Source organism: Ictidomys tridecemlineatus, chromosome 1 (genome assembly GCF_052094955.1).
Source record: "Ictidomys tridecemlineatus isolate mIctTri1 chromosome 1, mIctTri1.hap1, whole genome shotgun sequence".
In the NCBI taxonomy this organism is placed as follows: domain Eukaryota; kingdom Metazoa; phylum Chordata; class Mammalia; order Rodentia; family Sciuridae; genus Ictidomys; species Ictidomys tridecemlineatus.
In genome coordinates, this window is record NC_135477.1 from 247235476 (window position 1) to 247253908 (window position 18433).

The following is an 18433-nucleotide window of genomic DNA, read 5'->3' on the forward strand; positions in this document are numbered from 1 at the left end:
CACATATATTATATGTACATATATTGTACATTTATAATTGGAATAAGCACATTTATAATGTATATGTATTTGTTATATATTTATAATACATATGTACACTTATACATATAGCTTCATTTTATATTCTTGAAAATAAAATTAATTATATTTAGCAATAAAGTAGTAAAAAATAATTGTTCCAAACAGTGCCACCTGTAGGCGCCAGACCAGATTTCATAAGTGTGTCTGTCAATGAAGCAAAGGAGTTTTTTGCTCTTTTGTGTTTTTGTCTGTTAGAGCAACTGAATTACAGACCTAATAGAATCAATTTACATTTAAAAAACTGACAATTTTAGTAGACTGATGTGAAATTTCTTTTTTCAGTGCACTTTCTTAGAGATGGCAAAGACCCTGAACCTCAAGTCAAGTTCTATAACATTTGAGCAACTGATGAAACCCCTAAAGGCAACTTCTTGTTCCATGGTTATAGGTCAACGAAATAGTGGACACAGGAGGACACCTCTTGGGTTAATGAACAACAAGGCCAGGGAACAGCAATTCACATTTGTCATCTTGCCACCACTTTGGAAAGATGTTAGAAGTTTAAAATTCAACCTAAATCTCTCCTTATATTATATGGAGATCTTTAAAGTGAGTGGTGAAGAAAGAGTTAACAAATAAAACTGCATGAAAAATAGGTTAAATGACCAAAAGGAGAGCTGATAACTGAAGCCAGTGGTCTGTTGGTCTTAGAGAAAGAGTCTGTAGGGCTCTGTGCATCTTAGATAAAAGCAAACTGTAAGAGCTCTCATTTATGAAGACTGAGATGCACCTGTTTGCACACGTATAGTTAAAGAGGCAGTGTAAGGTAGGGAAAACTGGCTTTCCAACCTCGGTGGAAAGTACTTGACAAAATTTCATGTAAGAAGAAATTATTCATTATTCCTCAAGTGTGGGTAGAAAAATAAATTTTCTGGACAAAATCCACACTTTGCAAGGAAGATCTCAGGACAGCAGGACCAGTATGAGGTATTGCACTGACAATAACTTTTGTACACTTCTTTAGATTCCTTTTGACATTGAGTAAATTAAAATGAACAATCTGGTTTGGGGTGGTTTTTTTTTTCTTAATAATATAGAATTGTGAAAGGTAAACATGCCACAATGGCAAGGAAAAGTATTCAAATCTGTTTCCATCCTTGGACTTGAAAAGGAGTGGTGACCATTCTGTCCACTTATGTGGAACTTCTAAACCTTCCCCACAACTGGACACCATGTTCTTAAAGCCAAAAGGCTGTGACTGACCTTTGGCCATAGAAAGAGTTCAGAAGGCTAGACATGAGCAGTTTGAATCGTGTTGACGTTTTTAGGTAAACTTTGCCATAAACTATTCCCTGCATTTTATCATGAGCTGCTACATGTGCCCACTGGGCAGATCAGGGAAAGCATTTCCATAAACATAAAACAACAACAACAACAAAAAAAAGTTGGGTTTTTTTTTTTGTGTGTGTGTGTGTGTGTCTTGTTTGTTTGTTTGTTTGTTTGTTTTAATCTTCTGAAGAGCTCTGAGTTAAGACCCAGGCCTGGGTGTCTGCCTGTGTTTCAAGGAGATACAGTCCTGAAATAGGATAGGGAAGTGCAACTACAAGATCAACCTTCGACCCAGTGCCTGAGTCTGAAGGAGTCGTTTGATTAAACTACAAACACCTGGTCAGGTTTGTCATCTTAGGTCTTCTCTGAACTTTCTTGGCCACTAGCAGACAGCAAAGTTCTGAGGGACTGGGCATTAAGGAGTTTCATTCCACAGGAGGCTGAAGGAGAGCCAAGGGCAATATTATGCACATAGAATTTCAAAAGAATCACAATGATATTTGCTTCTTTAGAGGACTGAGATCTTAAAACCACACTGTTAGTGAATCCTGAAGATGCAGGAAAAGTTTGGATGAAACTCCCTAGTGATGTTAAAGTGCTGCTAATTCATTTCCAAATCACTTACACTCCAGGGAAGAAACTGTAGTTCTCCAAAACCTTCTTCCCATATTGAAAAGAACTTTCATTTTTCTTATTTGAAGCCACTTGTGGCCACTGTCCCCCCGGCAATCTTCTTTTCAAACTGTGCAATGAACTGCCATGTCAGACTATAAAATGTGGCATGTGCTATAATAAGTCGCTAGTTAGCGTAGGAAGAAGAATCGTAGGCAGACAAGCAGAAATGGATTTGGCAAGAAAGGATGTAAGGGGGATTTCCAAAATCTCCTAACTGATGGGCAACAATAACAGTGGGTAAGTGAAGGGAATCCACCATTTTCAAGAAATGTAATGTTTTTTAAGGAAAGGAGAACTTTGCAAGTATAAAAAAACAAATGTTAAGAAGATCTCCTGGAACTATCATTCTCCTGTGAAGGGAAAATGGGAAAACCAACTTCACAGAAAAACCATGTCACAACAAATGCCAGACTTCTCTCCTGTCAAAGTCTTACCGCAGATGATTTTCAGATCTCTGAAGAGGAGTTATTAAAGGTTTAGCTCTCCACTATATTAGCAAGTTTCTTCCAAAGGTCTGTGCTATCTCCATTTACAGTTTCTGATAGCAGTGGGGGCAAAGTTCAGTTTTAGCCAATAAAAGGACTCTTTGAGACGTGAATTGGTCTGAGCCCAGACAAACCACAGAAAGTACAGACTCAACTGCATGTTCAAAGTTCTCAAAACAACACACGCATCACCAAGAACCCGGAAGACAGTCCTCCAGTACTGGCCTCAGTTTTATAGTAACTTTATAACTTTATGAAGAGTCTTCTTTCTAAATGCATCTCTGCACCAGAAAGAAAAGGAAAACAAGAAAAATGTATGGTCCTGGTTGTATCGCTGGGACAGACCCTTTCCTTTCTCTGTATGACAACTTCTGGGGTTTCTGGCTACCCACATAAAATTTATAACTAAGTCCCACAATCTTCTGTGTTTAAGAGAACAAGGAAGTGCTGGGGCCTCTCTCCCACAGTGACAATGTGCTCAGGCTGCTCAGTGTTAGCCACAGAAGCTTCGGTTGCTAACACCCCTGACCACCAGAGGAAATGTGCAAAGAGACTAGCAGCTGTCAGCCGTGGAAGGAGAAAACAGTACCCAGCATGGCACAGAGAAGAATAACCGCTTTGGCAACCTGTGGTCTAGAGCTAAGAGGAAAGGAAATACAGTTATCAAAATAGAATTAAGGCAGAGGAAGGTCTAGAATTCTCCTTCCTGAATCCATATACAGACATTACCCTGTTGACCTCACTGGTCATCAAAACACAGCAGACAGACTGTCCTGGTTGATGAAGAAATACAATGACAGAATCTAGAATGCTTCTATTTCCATACATTTTTGATGTATTTAAATGATATTTATATCCTACATGCTTATCACATGCTTATCAAGATAAGAAATGTCATAGAGGAGAAAAAACAGGACCTAAACTGATATTATCTAGGTTTGTGTATTCTTTAGCTATCGATTTCTATCCAGTGAGAGACAACACTGATTTCTCTTTCCAATTAATAAGCAAATAGTATGTTTTTCAAATTGTATGATTTAGGATGCCATTAGGTATATGGCTGCACTGTTTCTAAAGAAAAGGAGGAAAGTAAAATACCATATTACTGAATCCCTGTTCCCACAAACCTAGCCAACTTAGAAGAAACATGAGACCAAATCTGGGCTAGAAAGTCTAAATACATATGATCTTAACAGACAGTGGCTTTCTTTTATGCACACGGGAAACTAGGGCAAGTTAGTGCCATCTGTAGAGAACTGTTGTCTTGCATGTATCCAGGACAGTGATTCCTTGGGATGCTGGCTATATAAGCAAACAATGCAAGTTAAAGCTGATGATGTCACTACTTCTGCAATCTAACATATAAGACTTCTCTTTGGGTATGGACAGGTGCAGAACTGAGGCCACTGTAGAAAGAACATATGTCATCTGTTCAGCTGGCTGCCACTGGACAAAACACTGAGAGAGTAGGCACTACATGGCAAAGCGCCTTGAGGGACAGAGATGCTACCTGTCAGCCTGTCACCACCAAACTCTTCTCAGCAAGCTTTCCTCAGTAAATCACATCTGCCAAGCTATCTCTTCCTTTTGCCTCTCCAGAACCTACCTCACCACCCTGGCACAACTGGACAGTGGACAAGACAATGGGAACGTAATTTAGGACTCCCCTCCCAGACAGCTTGGGTTTAGAGTAGACCTAGCTCATCTTCAAAGTCCTTTAGAGATTGGAATGGACAATTCAGAAGTGAATCACTTGGTGAAAAAACTACCTAGCACACTTCAGCCATTCCCTATGACTCTACCTGGCCTGCGGTGGTCCTCCTCTTGCCTAGACACCAGACTCTTCCAGAACCTGTCAGAATTGAGTACATGAGTCAGTGAAAGAAAGACAATATGTTAGGAGGACTATGGGAAGGAAGTTCTACTTACCTATAGTTAATGTGTCAGAAATCAAATTAGAAGCACTCAACGGCAGACGAAAGATGGCTGCAAATTCTCCGATATTCTTCTTTGGAGCCATGAAATCTATTTCCCTCTCTTGCTCGCTGGTAACCTCTCTGATGGATAGAGTGTGGCAGAAATGACACTCTGTCAGCTCTAGGTCTCAACTCTAATAAAATTGGTAGTTTCTACCTTCTCTCTGGGAGCTCTGAGCTGCCATTTTAGAAGTCTCACTGCCCTGCTGCAGAGACCATATGGAGGGGTCCTGAGATGACATGGAAAGCCATCTGAACCCAGCCATCCAGTAGCCTGAAGGCAGCCAGCATGGGACTCACCAATGCAGCTTGGACACAAGCTGGACAGCACAATGAAACTCCAATAGATGCCATGTGGGGCAGAAGACTCGCCTAGTGAAGCCCTGTCCAAGTCCCTAACCAACAAAACCATATCATATGATATATTGTTTTTAATCACCGGGTTTGGGGATGTAGTTTACATGAAGATAATCCGTTTACAACCTCTGAAAAGAGTATATAATTTTAAAAACAAAATCCTCAATTAGAAAAACTTGATGCACTCAAAATGTTAGTGACTAGTTAAAAAGTAGATTACTATATATATATAGTAATTTTCACCTTAACGATATATATATATATATATATATATATATATAAAATCTCTTTTCTGTTAGAAAGACTTTCTAAAACGGGTGTTATGTAACAGGTTTTCTTCTAAAAGTAGTATGTAATCTGGTTTATTCTAAATCTTCTCAAAAAATACCTTTTGAGTATCCACTACATATTAGTCATTTTGTTAGCCACCAAGATTATAATAATGGCAATATATAATTTCTGTCCCAAAATGCCTTGCTCTCTATTGGGATATTGGTTAATTAATATGAAATTTTAAAACTGGTTTAAACGAGGGATTGGCAGATTTTTTTCCATCAAAGGCCAGATAGTAAATCTCTCCACTTCATAGGCCAAAGTTGAAAGCAACTTTAGGCAATACACAAACAATAAGAGCAACTGAGTTCCAGTACAACATTATGGTGGGCACAATGTTTGTTTTTCATATGACTTGCATGTACTTTGACATATTTTTATTCTCGATTCTTTTTAATTGTTTTCAACCATTTGAAAATGTAAAACTGGTCCTTAGCACACAGGCTGTATAGAAACAGAAGTGGGCTAAACTTGTCCCTCAGATAGTAGTCGGCCACCTTCTTAGTTTAGTTTTGATCAGTTAGGCCTACAGAAGGTAGAACTTAAATATATACACAAAAATAAATAAACAAAAGTTAGCAGTTTCTGACGAATTTAATGTTTTAGATTGCCTTGGCTACAAATAATCATCTGCCTTCTCTTTCCTGCTTTCTTCCATACATTTGGACATAAGCTACAGGTGGTGAGAGCAGGTTTGGGTATTTACCAGGAGGAGCTCTGGGAAGCATGAGGCCCCAGTGAGGAGGCCTCAGCCAGTTATCGAGGAGGAGGAGGAACCACAGAGAAAGAACAGGAGGGCTCATCAGTAAAGGCAGCCGAAGTGAAAGCAAGAAGCAAAAAGCCCTTGTGGCAAAAATAAGACTTAGTGGGTAAACAACAGAGTTCCAATAATTAAGAAAAATTTCCCCCCAATTTAAACTTCCAGTGCCTTTGCATATTAAAGTTTTGTAATGGCTGTCACATAAAGAGCCTTCAAAACTGTTGCAAACATTTAAAATCTATGCAGTAGATCTGCACAAGAAGCTTGTTTGCCCTAGCTCAACACTATCCCCGACGTATGACTATGTCAGAGAGCATCTCTGTTGGGAGCCTCAAAGACACATGTGTCTACCCTTAGGATTCAGGGATGATGTGTCTTCTTCCTGCAACTTTCTCATGCTTTCAGTGGCGTGAAGGTGTGCTCTCTGTTCACGGGGTAGCAGCTGTGACCTACATTTTCACGTTCTAATGCACTTTGTGGCTTCCTCTTCCGTTCCAGGGACCCAGGACAGCCATGGTCACAGTCCGCCTTCCAACAGCTGATGACTTCACCTCGACAGGGTCCCAGATGTTCCTCATATTCTGTGCACGCAGACACCCAAACAACAGAAATTAGATAAGCATGTCAACTGACCGAAAATAGGTCTAGTTCTGCTCTGGGGGAAAAATAGAAAGTCCTTACAATATACAGGCAGTATTTTGCGTGACTTTTATGATATCTGCTAGATGACTAATGGCTTGTGGGTTTCCTTCCACTCAGTAGGTCACATGCATCTTCTCTTGGGTCTCAATCAGCTGTTTCTGCATTGCTTGCATTAAAAAATTAAAAAAGAAAACTTTTATCAACAGTTAGCAGTATGATTATTTATTATTATTATTGTTATTATTAAGAGAGAAGGTCTTTCTATGTGCCCAGGCTCACCAGTAACTCCTGGGTCTACCTGATGATCCTCCCATTTTTGCCTCCCTAATAATAGTATCATTTTTTTAAAGTAGATTCTATAACCGATGTGATTCTGCAATCTGTATTTGGGGTAAAAATGGGAGTTCATAACTCACTTGAAACTAATGCATGAAATATGATATGTCAAGAGCTTTGTAAGGTTTTGAACAACCAATAAAAAAAAGTAGATTCTGTAATCCCTTCCCCATCCCCCATCTATACTCTTGTTACAGTTTTAGCAGAATATAATTTAAAAAGCACTTTTACTACATAAAAGTTGTAAAATGTGAATGTGGATGAAGATTGCTCTTATTATGAATGTTGTTTTTGGTTAGAATAAGCTCAGCTTTGACTCTACAGATACAGAACCTGTTCAGATAAGACCAATGCTTCCGTAACCATAGCTTCCCCAAACACATCAACCCCACCAATTTGAAGTCAGGCAGGCAGGCAGGCAGGAAGGAAGGAAGGAAGTGGGGTAATAAAAAGGAAGAAAGACTCAGTCTTAAACAAAAACATTGAACTCATACACCCACCTTTAACAGGGACTCTAGCTTTACAAATGTTCCTCCCCACGGTTCTCTATGCTGGCCCTGATGAGCACCTTGGCTCTTCCCCTACTAAGGGAAATCCCTCGGCACCTCCCTTCTCTAAGAACATTAGCAACAATGCAATTGTGTAGAGGTGCACAGACCTTGGCCAATAAATATCCTTTGACCTTTCCCTCTCCATCTGCCAACCAGGTCGCAGTTCCACCACCATCCCTGTTCTGTGAGCATCTGAGAGTGCCCTGCACACCTTGCTGGCGAAGGGGAGGGAAGCTTTCCTTCCCAGTCAATCTCCAGCCTTGGATGACTGAATCCTACATGCTGGAAATCTGCCCCTTATCCCAGTCACCTTACTCTTTAGGAAGCTAAGATAGAGCAGGGAGAGCGAAAAAGAGGAGGATGAGAGAAAAAGAGGAGAGAGAGACCCTTCCAAAATACTCATATCCATCCCTGGAAACTGAATATGTTGGGTTACATGGGGGAAAGGGGGGGAATTAAGATTGCAGACAGAAGAAATAAGGTCCCTGATCTTAAATAAGGACCTTCATTATCTGAGTGGGCTCAATGTCATCACAAGGGTTTTCAAAAGTAGAAGAGTGAAACAGAGGAGATTAGGGATATCATGCAAAAAGAGATCAACCTGCCATTTCTGGTTTTGAACAGGAGAAAGGGAGTCCATGAGCCAAGGAATATGGGCAGCCAACAAAATTGGAAAAAGCAAGAGAGAGAATTCTCCGCTTGAGTCACTAGAAAGGAACACAACTTTGCTGACACCTTCATTTTAGCCCAATGAGACCTAACATATAGAACTGCAAGATTATAAATTGGTGCTGCTGTTAGTTGTTACAGCAATAATTAAAATTACAAATTAAGACAGAAACCACTGGTTCAGGCCAAGTCTATACTGCCTAGGCAGGCATTCCAGCTAAACTCTCAGGTTGAAGCCCAGGCTCACAGTTGATCTCATGTGGGCATATGAACCCTGTCTTCCCCTTGTCTGCTCCTGGAAGTTAACACGAGACAGCAGCAGTACTGCCTAAAGTCTCTAGACTACACTTTTACTCCTATAATTCTTGCCACAGTCTGAAGGATTTTTATACACATTGTTGCATTCATGCCAGTACATTCCAGGTGCCTTCTAAGTATGCAGAATCAACTCTTTATTCACTTGTTTCATAAATAAGTATCGTTGTGACAAATGATGCTTAAGTCCCTTGTAAACTCTAAGACTCCAAAGTAAATTTCCATACAAGTGAAAAGATTATAGTTATTACTTCTTGAGAGCTAATATTGAAAAAAATAACTACTTAAGGAAAGGTTTTTGCCTTTACTATCATTTTTCTCTCATGTTGGTGTTGAGAAATCTAAAAAAATTATAGATCAAAAGGCTTTTTCTAGCATGCATGTCGTGGCTTTCTTTCTATAGAAACTTGTCCTAATATACAAAGCCTTTGTTTAACTAAAATACAAATGAGTTTTGTAGAGGATTAGCCCTTCGTTGGTGGTATGGTGCAATGGTGATGGCCCAGACCCCAAGTCACACTGCTCAGGTACAGAACAATCCCAACTCTCTTTCTCACAAGCTGTAGAAGGAAAAATGTTACTTAACCTCACTGTTTCTGTTTTCTTGGGTCTAAAATGGGAAAAATAATAATATCTACTTTATATCTAAAATGGGAAAAATAATAATATCTACTTTATAGGATAATTGTAAAGTAAATAAGTAGCTAGTCTACATATAAACCCTGGAATACTACCAGGCATAGAGCAAGTACCATTGATAACTGTTAAATTTAAGCCATTTATTATTGTAACTGTGTCCTTGATTCTCCCATCATCACGGTCTTAGATATCCTTAAAACATCTGGTCTTGCCAAACACCAGACTTTTAAACACATGACAGTCCAAAAGGAAATTAGATGATGTACTTGTTCCACATGGCCATCCAAATATGAAATCCATATTTGGAAAACTTTGCGATGATTCTTTTTATATTGCCTCTGACTTAAGATTCAAAACAAATTAAAGCATAGGTGACTCAAAATTAATGCTACTAAGCTATTTTCTGTAGAGGAAATAATTCCTCAAAGCATGAAAAGAAGATCATCAGCATCAAAAATACCTGGGGTGTTTGTTAAAATGTAAAAAAAATACCTGGGGTATTTGTTTAAATGTAAACTAATATGTAGGCCTTTCTTAGGATTTAGTGAATCAGAATGGAGACCCATGAATCTGAGTATTAACAAACTTGCATGTGATTCACATGCATGTAAAATTTAAGATCCATTGTCTTAACAAAACTACTTTAGTTTAGAACCTACCCTCAGTTTTTGATGCTATAAAATTCAGCAGGTAAGAACAAGCAGGAGGAAAGGACAGTGTTCGCTGACTTGTAGATCATTCTCTCCTCAGACTTTTTAAAATTTTTTGGTAGCTCACAATTTATTTTCACCTTGCCTTTCCCTCAGGAAAATAAACAATATAGAAAAATACATGAGATCAACATTTTCCACTGTGATGACACAACGCTGATGAGAGGGGAAAAGCCCACCGAACTTTAGCGCTGAACAGTAGCTTCTCATTAATCAGACTGAGCTGTAATTTTCTTCTACATTTTTCTTTTATTATTGCACTATTGTTATCCACAGTACAGCTGGGTTCCTTTTGACAAAATCACACGTGCATGGAATTTAATTTACTTCATTTCATTCCCTGGTGCCCCCACTTTCCCAGTCCTCTTCCCTTCCCCTGTTCTTCTTCCTCTACTCTACTGGTCACTAACTCACTTATTTATTTGTCTATTCAAGTTTAAGAGATTTATTAACCAATATAATAAACTCCAACAAATCAACATGGTTTCTTGCATTTGGTTAAGTGAAAACGGTGCAGATGACTTCTCAAGGACCTTCTTTCTAAGCAGCCTTACAGTGACACACTTCATTTAGAAGTCTGGACCTTCTTTCTTTAGCTTGCTGTAACCCACATTCACCGAGTAGAACTTGTATGGATGATTGGGACCCAGTTTGTTTCAGGGTTCTGGGTTATTCTCCCTGTCCCACCTGATATCTATGTTGAACAATGCCAGACACATCACATACAGCGCTGCTCCAGTACTTCCTGCTCCAATAAATAGGAAGCTGGGGAACGAGCTTGGATGCCTCTTGGCCTGACGGATGATCTGGAGGAGCAAGTTTGCAACAGAGGCCTCTGGCCCAAAAAGAGATCAGAACAAATCAGCAAGGCCCAAGACCAAGCAGCCTCTGCACCTAAGCTACCATGGCAGATGCCCAAATTCACCCTATTTATTTATTTTTGATTGGAGCTTTGTAGATATACATAAAGGTGGAATTCACTGTATTAGATTTATACATTTTTACATATAACGTAATTTTATTTTCAGATTCATTCCACATTTCTTCCACTTTCCTGTCCCTCCTTTGTCTCTCTAGATCTCCTACTCCACTGATCTTGCTTATATCTTAGTGATATCCATCCCCCACACATACACACCTTTTTTTTCTTCTTATTTTTCTCTAGCTTGCACAAATGAGAAAAAACATCATCATCCAACCCTTGGTTTTCTGAGTCTGGCTTCATTTAGCATGATCGTCTCCAGTTCTGTCTTTTTACTGGCAAGTCCCATAATTTCATTCCTTTTTACGGTAGAGTAAAACTCCATTGTGTATATATACCACATTTATTAAGCCATTCATCTATTGATGGGCATCTGGGCTGGCTCCATAATTTATTTGCTTATTGTGAATTGTGCTGCTAGAAACATCAATGTTGCTGTATCCCTGGTGTGTTGATTTTAATTCTATTTGGATAAATACAGAGAGTGGGATAGCTGAGTCATATGGTGGTTCCATTCCTAGTTTTTTGAGGATTCTCCATACTGCTTTCCATAGTGGTTGTACTAATCTAAGTCCAATCAGCAGTGTATACCTTTTCCCCAACAGTCTCCCCAGCATTTATTATTATTTGGATTCTTGAAAATTGCCATTCTGACTGAAGTGAGATGAAGCCTTAGTGTAGTTTTGATTTGCATTTCACTGATTGATAGGGATGTTGAACAATTTTTCATGTATTTGTTGGTCATTTATGTTTATTCTTTTGAGAAACATTTTGCCCATTTATCGACTGGGTTATTTGTTTGGGAGTGTTAAGTTCTGGAATTCTTTATATATTCTGAATATCAATCCCCTTTCAGAGGTTTTCTCCCATTCTGAGGTTCTTTCCCCATGCTCTTAATCATTTCCTTCTTTGTACAGAAGATTTTCCTCCTAAGACTTCTAAAACAAAACACCCACATGTTTTCTCAAGAAAGAGAAATAGAAAGGCTTGGAAAACTGAAAAAAAGTGATTCCTTCAAAGAGCAAAGCATGTATTAGTTCTTTATAACACAGACACCACTGTGTGCGTTCATATCAGTGTAAGATAAGTGAATTTTATAATGCAGTCTTAGCAACACACGTGCACATGCTTTTCACAGTGGACACTATTATCAGAACCTTGATTCTAGTACTAGAGTGTTTGAAAAGCAACCACATGTGATAATAACGTTAAAATACTGCAGTTATAGCCGAATGCATTCCTTATTAATTGTCTTTTAACTTTTAACTGATATAATTAACGGACAATCATCAGCTCATAAAATGAAAAGAACATTGCCTCACCATGTATGTTGTGAAACGAAGGGATAACGTGTCAAAAAATGTGCCAGGAATAGAAGAGGTGACATCATCTATGGTGTGGTGATGAGTTTTCCTTACATACCTCCAAAAAAGGAAAAGTAAAACCACGTCTTAACATGCAATGCCAAATATTTCTTAATACTTTTTCACTTTTATTGGTTGTTTTTGTTTGTTTGGGTTTTTTATTGTGCTAAACTACCTACAAATTTTAAGAAAAATACTATTGGCACATATCTATTCAAGTGGGTGTTCTTTTTCTTCAAAGCATGAGCAGTGGCCCACCAAATAAATCTAGACCATACCCGAAGCTTTTGAGGTCAATGCCAAGAAACCCATGTTTTTCTCAAGTCTCCCCAGTGATTCCTACGCAGATATAATTTTGAGAGCTGCTTCTTTGAGAACATACAACGAAATTTAAACTTGATGGGTTTTGTGTTTTTGTTGTTATTGTTGTTTTTGAAGTATTTAATGGTGAATTCAATAAACAAAAATCCAAAAAAATATTTCATTAGATATTTCATTTTATAAGGAATCAAGTCTATGAGTGTATTAAGAAGTCAATTAATTAGTTAACACAGAAGGAAAATGACTAAATAAATTAGTTAATATAGAAGGAAATAAAACTAAGGCAATAAGCTATGAATTATTTGACTTTATGAATATCAGAATGATAAATCACTAAGGCTATACCATCTTTACTAAAGTTGTACTCGCAGGCTAAAAGAGCCTAGGGTAATTTTTAAACCTATATTTCCCGTGGATACTCCTTTATTCTTTTCTTACTTGTCAGTGGACTGAAGGGGTGGGTGGGAAACAGCCTATTATTTATTCACCAGAAACATGAATAAAATGTTAAACAAACTAAAAAGTGTTTTAATTTGTTGCTGTTGTTGTGCTATGTTTGTTTTGACTCCAAAGACTTTTCACCAAACAAGTAATACCACCCAAGTATTAGCATCCTTCTGTGTGAGGTCTTCATGAAGAAGACGGTCTATGTGGGTCAGGGGTTCTGCTGGCCCACAAGTTATGAATCTAGTTCACTGACAATGCAGGTAGTAATCTTCTCACTGGCTCCTCTTCTCATGACCCAGATTCATCCTAGTACTTTTGAGAAATACAATTTGCCTCTATCTAGAACCAAAAGAGTGGTACAAGTATCACAGACTCTACCAACCACCCAACAGGGAAGCTGGGTTATCTACAGTACCTCTCACTTATATTAATTCAACTGAATCTATGGATTATCTCCTGTCATTATCAGTTCCCTAATTAAAATTATGAAAAGAGGGGCTGGGGATGTGGCTCAGGCAGTAGCGTGCTCACCTGGCATGTGTGTGGCCCAGGTTCGATCCTCAGCACCACATTACAAACAAAGATGTTGTGTCTGCTGAAAACTAAAAAATAAAATATTAAAAAATTCTTTCTCTCTCTCTATCTCTCTCTCTCTCTTTGAAAAATAAATAAATAAAATAAAATTATGAAAAGAATTTACAATGTTAAAAACTTTTAAAATCATTTGGCATTATCCAATGCACTTTTTCCAACTGTGTATGATTTAATTTGTAATTAGTGATCTCCTTTTTCACACAAAAATATACTAATTGTTTTTGATATCTATATTTATTTTAACAACCATATTGTGTTCCTTAAAACAGACCAATTATAGTTTACCAAAAGGACTCCTATTGTTAGGCATTTCTGTGGATTTTGACTTTTACTATTAAAAATCATGTTTTGATGAGTAATTGTGGGAATTTTTCTAGTTGGATGATTATGTTAGAACAGATTGCCTGTGCTGAGATTGGTGAAACAAATGTATAACTTTTTAAATTTTTGGTAAAGATCATACCAGTTTGTAGAGCCCTAACAAAAGTAATCATAATTTACTTTTTCAGGGCATTCCTGTCAAAATTGGATGCACTGCTTCACTTTTGTCACTTAGGTAAGTAAAAAGAAGTGCTTTCTCTGTTTCTGGGATAGGCTATCCTTCCTCATTCCCTAACTACATCCCAATAAAGCTTCTCAAAAGCTGGAACCAGGGAAGTGGAAACAAGCAGAATCCGAATGAACGAAGGATGCACAAAACAATTGCAACCACCATTGAAGAAAGCCTGGGACATGCCAGAAGAAAGCAGAAGGAGGAAGATTCGACTCAGTGAAAACAGAGTAGGCACAAGGCTCTGGAGGAGTTATACAATCTCCAAGTGAGAAGGACACAGGCTGGGATTGGACGGGAAGAAGGAAAACAATCATTTGCTATTCACTAATAACCACACTAGGTAATCAACATGCATTGTGTCATTTAAACCTTGCAATAATCCTGTACACTAGTCTATTGGGCTAACTAGTAACCCTCCCAAAATTTCATGTCCACTTAGAACTTCCAAATGTGACCTTGTTTGGAAATAAGATCTTCACAGAAGGTAATTAGTTAACTTGAGGCCATACTGGATTACAATGGTCCTTAAATCCAATCCAATGACTAATGTCCTTATCAAAAGGTCACGTGAAAACATAAACACAGTCATTTCATAGGAAAGATAACCTTGTAACTATGGAGGCAGAGACTCGAGTGGGGATAAGCCAGACTGCTGACAATCGCCAGAAACTAGAAAGAAGCAAAAAAGGACTCTTCCTCAGAGATTAAGGGAGCTCAAGGACATGCCAACACACCTTGATTTCAAACTTCAAGCATCCAGAACTGTGAAAGACTCCGTTTTTGTTATTTTAAGCCACCGAGTTTGTGTTAATTTGTTCTAGCAGCCTTAGGAAATAACACACTGAGTATTCATTCTCATCTTACAGATGAATTCAATATGTTCTAAGATCCTCTAAGTGATCTAACCAGAACTCAAACCAAAGCAGCCTGACTACAGACTGTGCTATTTTTACCACATTTTCTTGCTTCACAGGAGTCTTCGATTGTAAGTCTAACTTTGTCACCAATATCTGGGTGACATTAAAAAGTTCATGTAAACTCTGTTGGCCTTAGTTTCTTTCTTTCTTTTTTTTTAAGGCATATGCTTTTTTAAATTTTTTTTTTAATTTAGGTGAACACAATACCTTTATTTTATTTATTTATATGTGGTGCTGGGGATCAAACCCAGGGTCTCACACATGCTAGGCAAGCGCTCTACCACTGAACCACAACCACAGCCCCCTAAGTCGTATCTTATTAAAGAAATATCTTGAAAAAAAGTTATCATGGTCAGAGTAGAACTTTTGCAGCCCACTTTCACCTCCATCCTTGAATTTGATGACTTGTGTGCTCTATAATGCCACTCCTACATCAGTGCTCACGACATATGCCCTCGTTTTAGCATTACAAACACCTTGAAGTCAAGGCTGTTATGAATGGTCTGAACTAATTGATCAATAAGAAAGAAAATAATAGTAATAGTTTCCTATTACAAGATGCCTGTTGTGTAACACAATGAGCACTACACATGCATTATCTCATTCATCCCTTAGTACTCTGGACATCATAGTTAATATTGTGTTTTAGGAAGAATACGAGAACCAAGAAGTTTAGTATCACTTATTCATTTAATATACATATATTAAATACCTCTAAATATACAAAGCACTAAGGATAAAAAGAATCAATAAGACATCATCACTAAGTAAAATCAATTTTAATTAAATATATACACAGAGAAGGAAAAGTTTGGAAAGTTGCATTTAAAAATGTTAAGAGTTATATTTGGATTAAGAATAACTTCTATTTTCTACCTAGTTTTTCCATTTTTCTGCCAGGAATATTGATTATCTTTGCAATCATAAAAGAAAATCGTTTTTAAAAGACAAAATCTTTATCCTCAAAGGACTTAATACAGTGTATGTGGCAGACTTATCAATATATACAACATGCTTGGGTCACACATAACTTATTAGTGATAGAGCAGGTTCAAATTGAAGGCTATCAGAATTCTAAATCCCATTTTATCTTCTCTATCCTGATACTGTCTTTGGTAATACATTCATTGGCCTAGAGTTGAGTTTAGATTCATTTTTCTTTATTGAAATTAAGTTATAGACTTTAGAGGAAAGTGCCAGTGAAGCACTCTTAAAGATTTGTCTTTTGTGGCCTCACTCAAGATTGCTGGTAGCCTTCTTACTTTCTCCACCCACAGATCTTTGTACCAAAGGAAATGTGAAGGTGGTACCTATGAGTACTTGAACTGATATGCTGGCCTCCTACAGATGTGCTTCAGATGCACTTAAGACCTTCTAAAATATTCATCCTGCAAATTATTTTACCTTTCTGATCTCTTATATCTGAAATATTTTACATATTTCATAATGAAAATGTCACCATCCTAAGAGTTTGCAAAAGAATGTCCAAAAGAAAGTTCCAAACTCTTTCTCTTTACCTCATTTACTCATTTGCCCAATAAATTTATTTGATGAAAGCTTAGTATTTCAAAATCTCCCCTCAAATACCCACTAAGTCATAGAATATAAGTTTTGCTATATGTCTATGTGGGATTATCTTTCCAATCCTTTAGCAATTGTCTCATGGGAATTATGGAAATTATCTTGATTTTTCTAACTTTGTTAATTTGTTGAATCTCCTTTCTTACAATTAACCCAGAGATCATGAACAATATGGCTATATTCTTGACAGTCCTTGTTGATCTACTGAGCACAGAATGAGTAATGAATAAACACTCACAGATAACTTTGTTATGATTAGGCTCAGGGGATCTTTTCTTAAATCTCAAAAATAACATATAATCATTTCTTTCCTTTTATACGCCATGTGCTAGTTAATTCTTAATCTAATAGTTATTCAACAAAACTCCCTAATTCATTTTAGCTTTCTGATATATTTTTTTCTGCCTACTATATCGGATCCAGAATGAAATTCTTACTGCTAGGTTTTTTAAAAATTTTTGAAACATATACCTGGTGCCAAGTTCATTTTGAACTATTTTTTTAATCCCTCCTTCTCTAACCTTTATTTGTTCAGCTTAGTTTCTGTTATCAAAAAACAGAAGTACAAGAAATTCAGCTTAAAGATTTTAGTTAGCTTTATTTGCTGTTCTAGAATTAGGCCACACTTCATTCTATAAACGTGAATGAAAGCTGCAGTGAACTGAACACAGAAGTTTGGTTTTTATAGACAGCAAAGGATTAAGAAAGCAAAAACAAGGAGAAAAAGCAGATTGGTCATTTTGAAGTTACTTTCTTTGTAAGGTTGAATCAGAGAAACAAAATGGTGGGGGAAAAAAATACATTGGTTTTAGAACTTCAATCAAGCCAGCTGAAACTGGCCTGTACTGAATACCTCTGGGAAATTGGCTGTCATCTCTCCTTCTCCTGATTTGTCAAGAAGTCCGATAAATGGCTTTGTTTCAATTTAGGGCATGGAATTCAGTGGGGTGACTTCATTTTGATCCAATCTCTTGGGCCTAATACAGGAGTTCAGACCAAACCAACGACCTCCTGCAAATTTTATTTATCACTGTACAAACTATCACATGCATTGAAAGTCTGTGTCAGTTAAGGTCACTGTACTCAAAAATAAGAAGCAATGCAAGAGTCTGGTAAGAGAGTGGGTGATTTCCAACAAGTGTCACTTGGTGACTTGAGCTCACAGCAGCAGGCCCCCAGCATGAATTCCTCCTTTGAAAGTCACCAAAGAAGAAAAAAAAAAAAAAAAAGGAGGGAGGAAGGGAAAAAGGAAATATAAGAAAGAAATGAGTCTTAAATTCATTCCCAAAGAGGAAGTTTTCCCTAGCACACACACAAAAAAAGGATTAAGAATCTGTATACGGGGTAAAGTTGGGAGTTCATAACCCACTTGAATCAAACGGTGAAAGATGATGTATTAAGAACTGTGTAATGTTTTGAACGACCAACAATAAAAAATAAAATAAAATAAAATAAAAATAAAAAAAAAGGATTAAGAAATTTATAAATCATTAAAGAGATTCTCTTTTTTATTGATTTTTTTAAAAAAAATAAATGAAAGTGGAATGTATTACAATTCTTATTACACATATAGAGCACAAATTTTCATATCTCTGGTTGTATGTAAAGTATGTTGACACCACTTCATGTCTTCATACATGTACTTTGGATAATGATATCCATCACATTCCACCATCCTTGCTAAGCCCCTGCCCTCCCTCTCCCTTTCCTCCCCACACCTCTGCCCTATCTAGAGTTCATCTATTCCTCCCATGCTCCCCCTCCCTACCCCACTATGAATCAGCTTCCTTATACCAGAGAAAACATTCGACATTTGTTTTGGGGGCATTGGCTAATTTCACTTAGCATTATCTTCTCCAATGCCATCCATTTACCT

At 37.5% G+C, this 18433-nt stretch overlaps 2 long non-coding RNA genes and 1 pseudogene across 3 annotated transcripts in view; all 3 read right to left on the reverse strand.

Moving 5' to 3' along the window:
• Positions 1–18433, reverse strand: part of LOC144366894 (uncharacterized) — a 272715-nt gene that overhangs the window by 154793 nt on the left and 99489 nt on the right. The gene's annotated exons all lie outside the window — the stretch shown is intronic.
• Positions 4311–18433, reverse strand: part of LOC144366893 (uncharacterized) — an 82234-nt gene continuing 68111 nt past the window's right edge. For both annotated transcript variants that reach the window (XR_013426059.1, XR_013426057.1), the window contains exons 3-6: positions 6618–6744; positions 6390–6517; positions 4440–4567; positions 4311–4362 (exon numbers count right to left, since the gene is read on the reverse strand). This is a non-coding gene — a long non-coding RNA (uncharacterized LOC144366893). The remainder of the gene's footprint in view (positions 4363–4439; positions 4568–6389; positions 6518–6617; positions 6745–18433) is intronic.
• LOC101958004 (cytochrome c oxidase subunit NDUFA4 pseudogene) lies at positions 10368–12456 on the reverse strand (annotated as a pseudogene).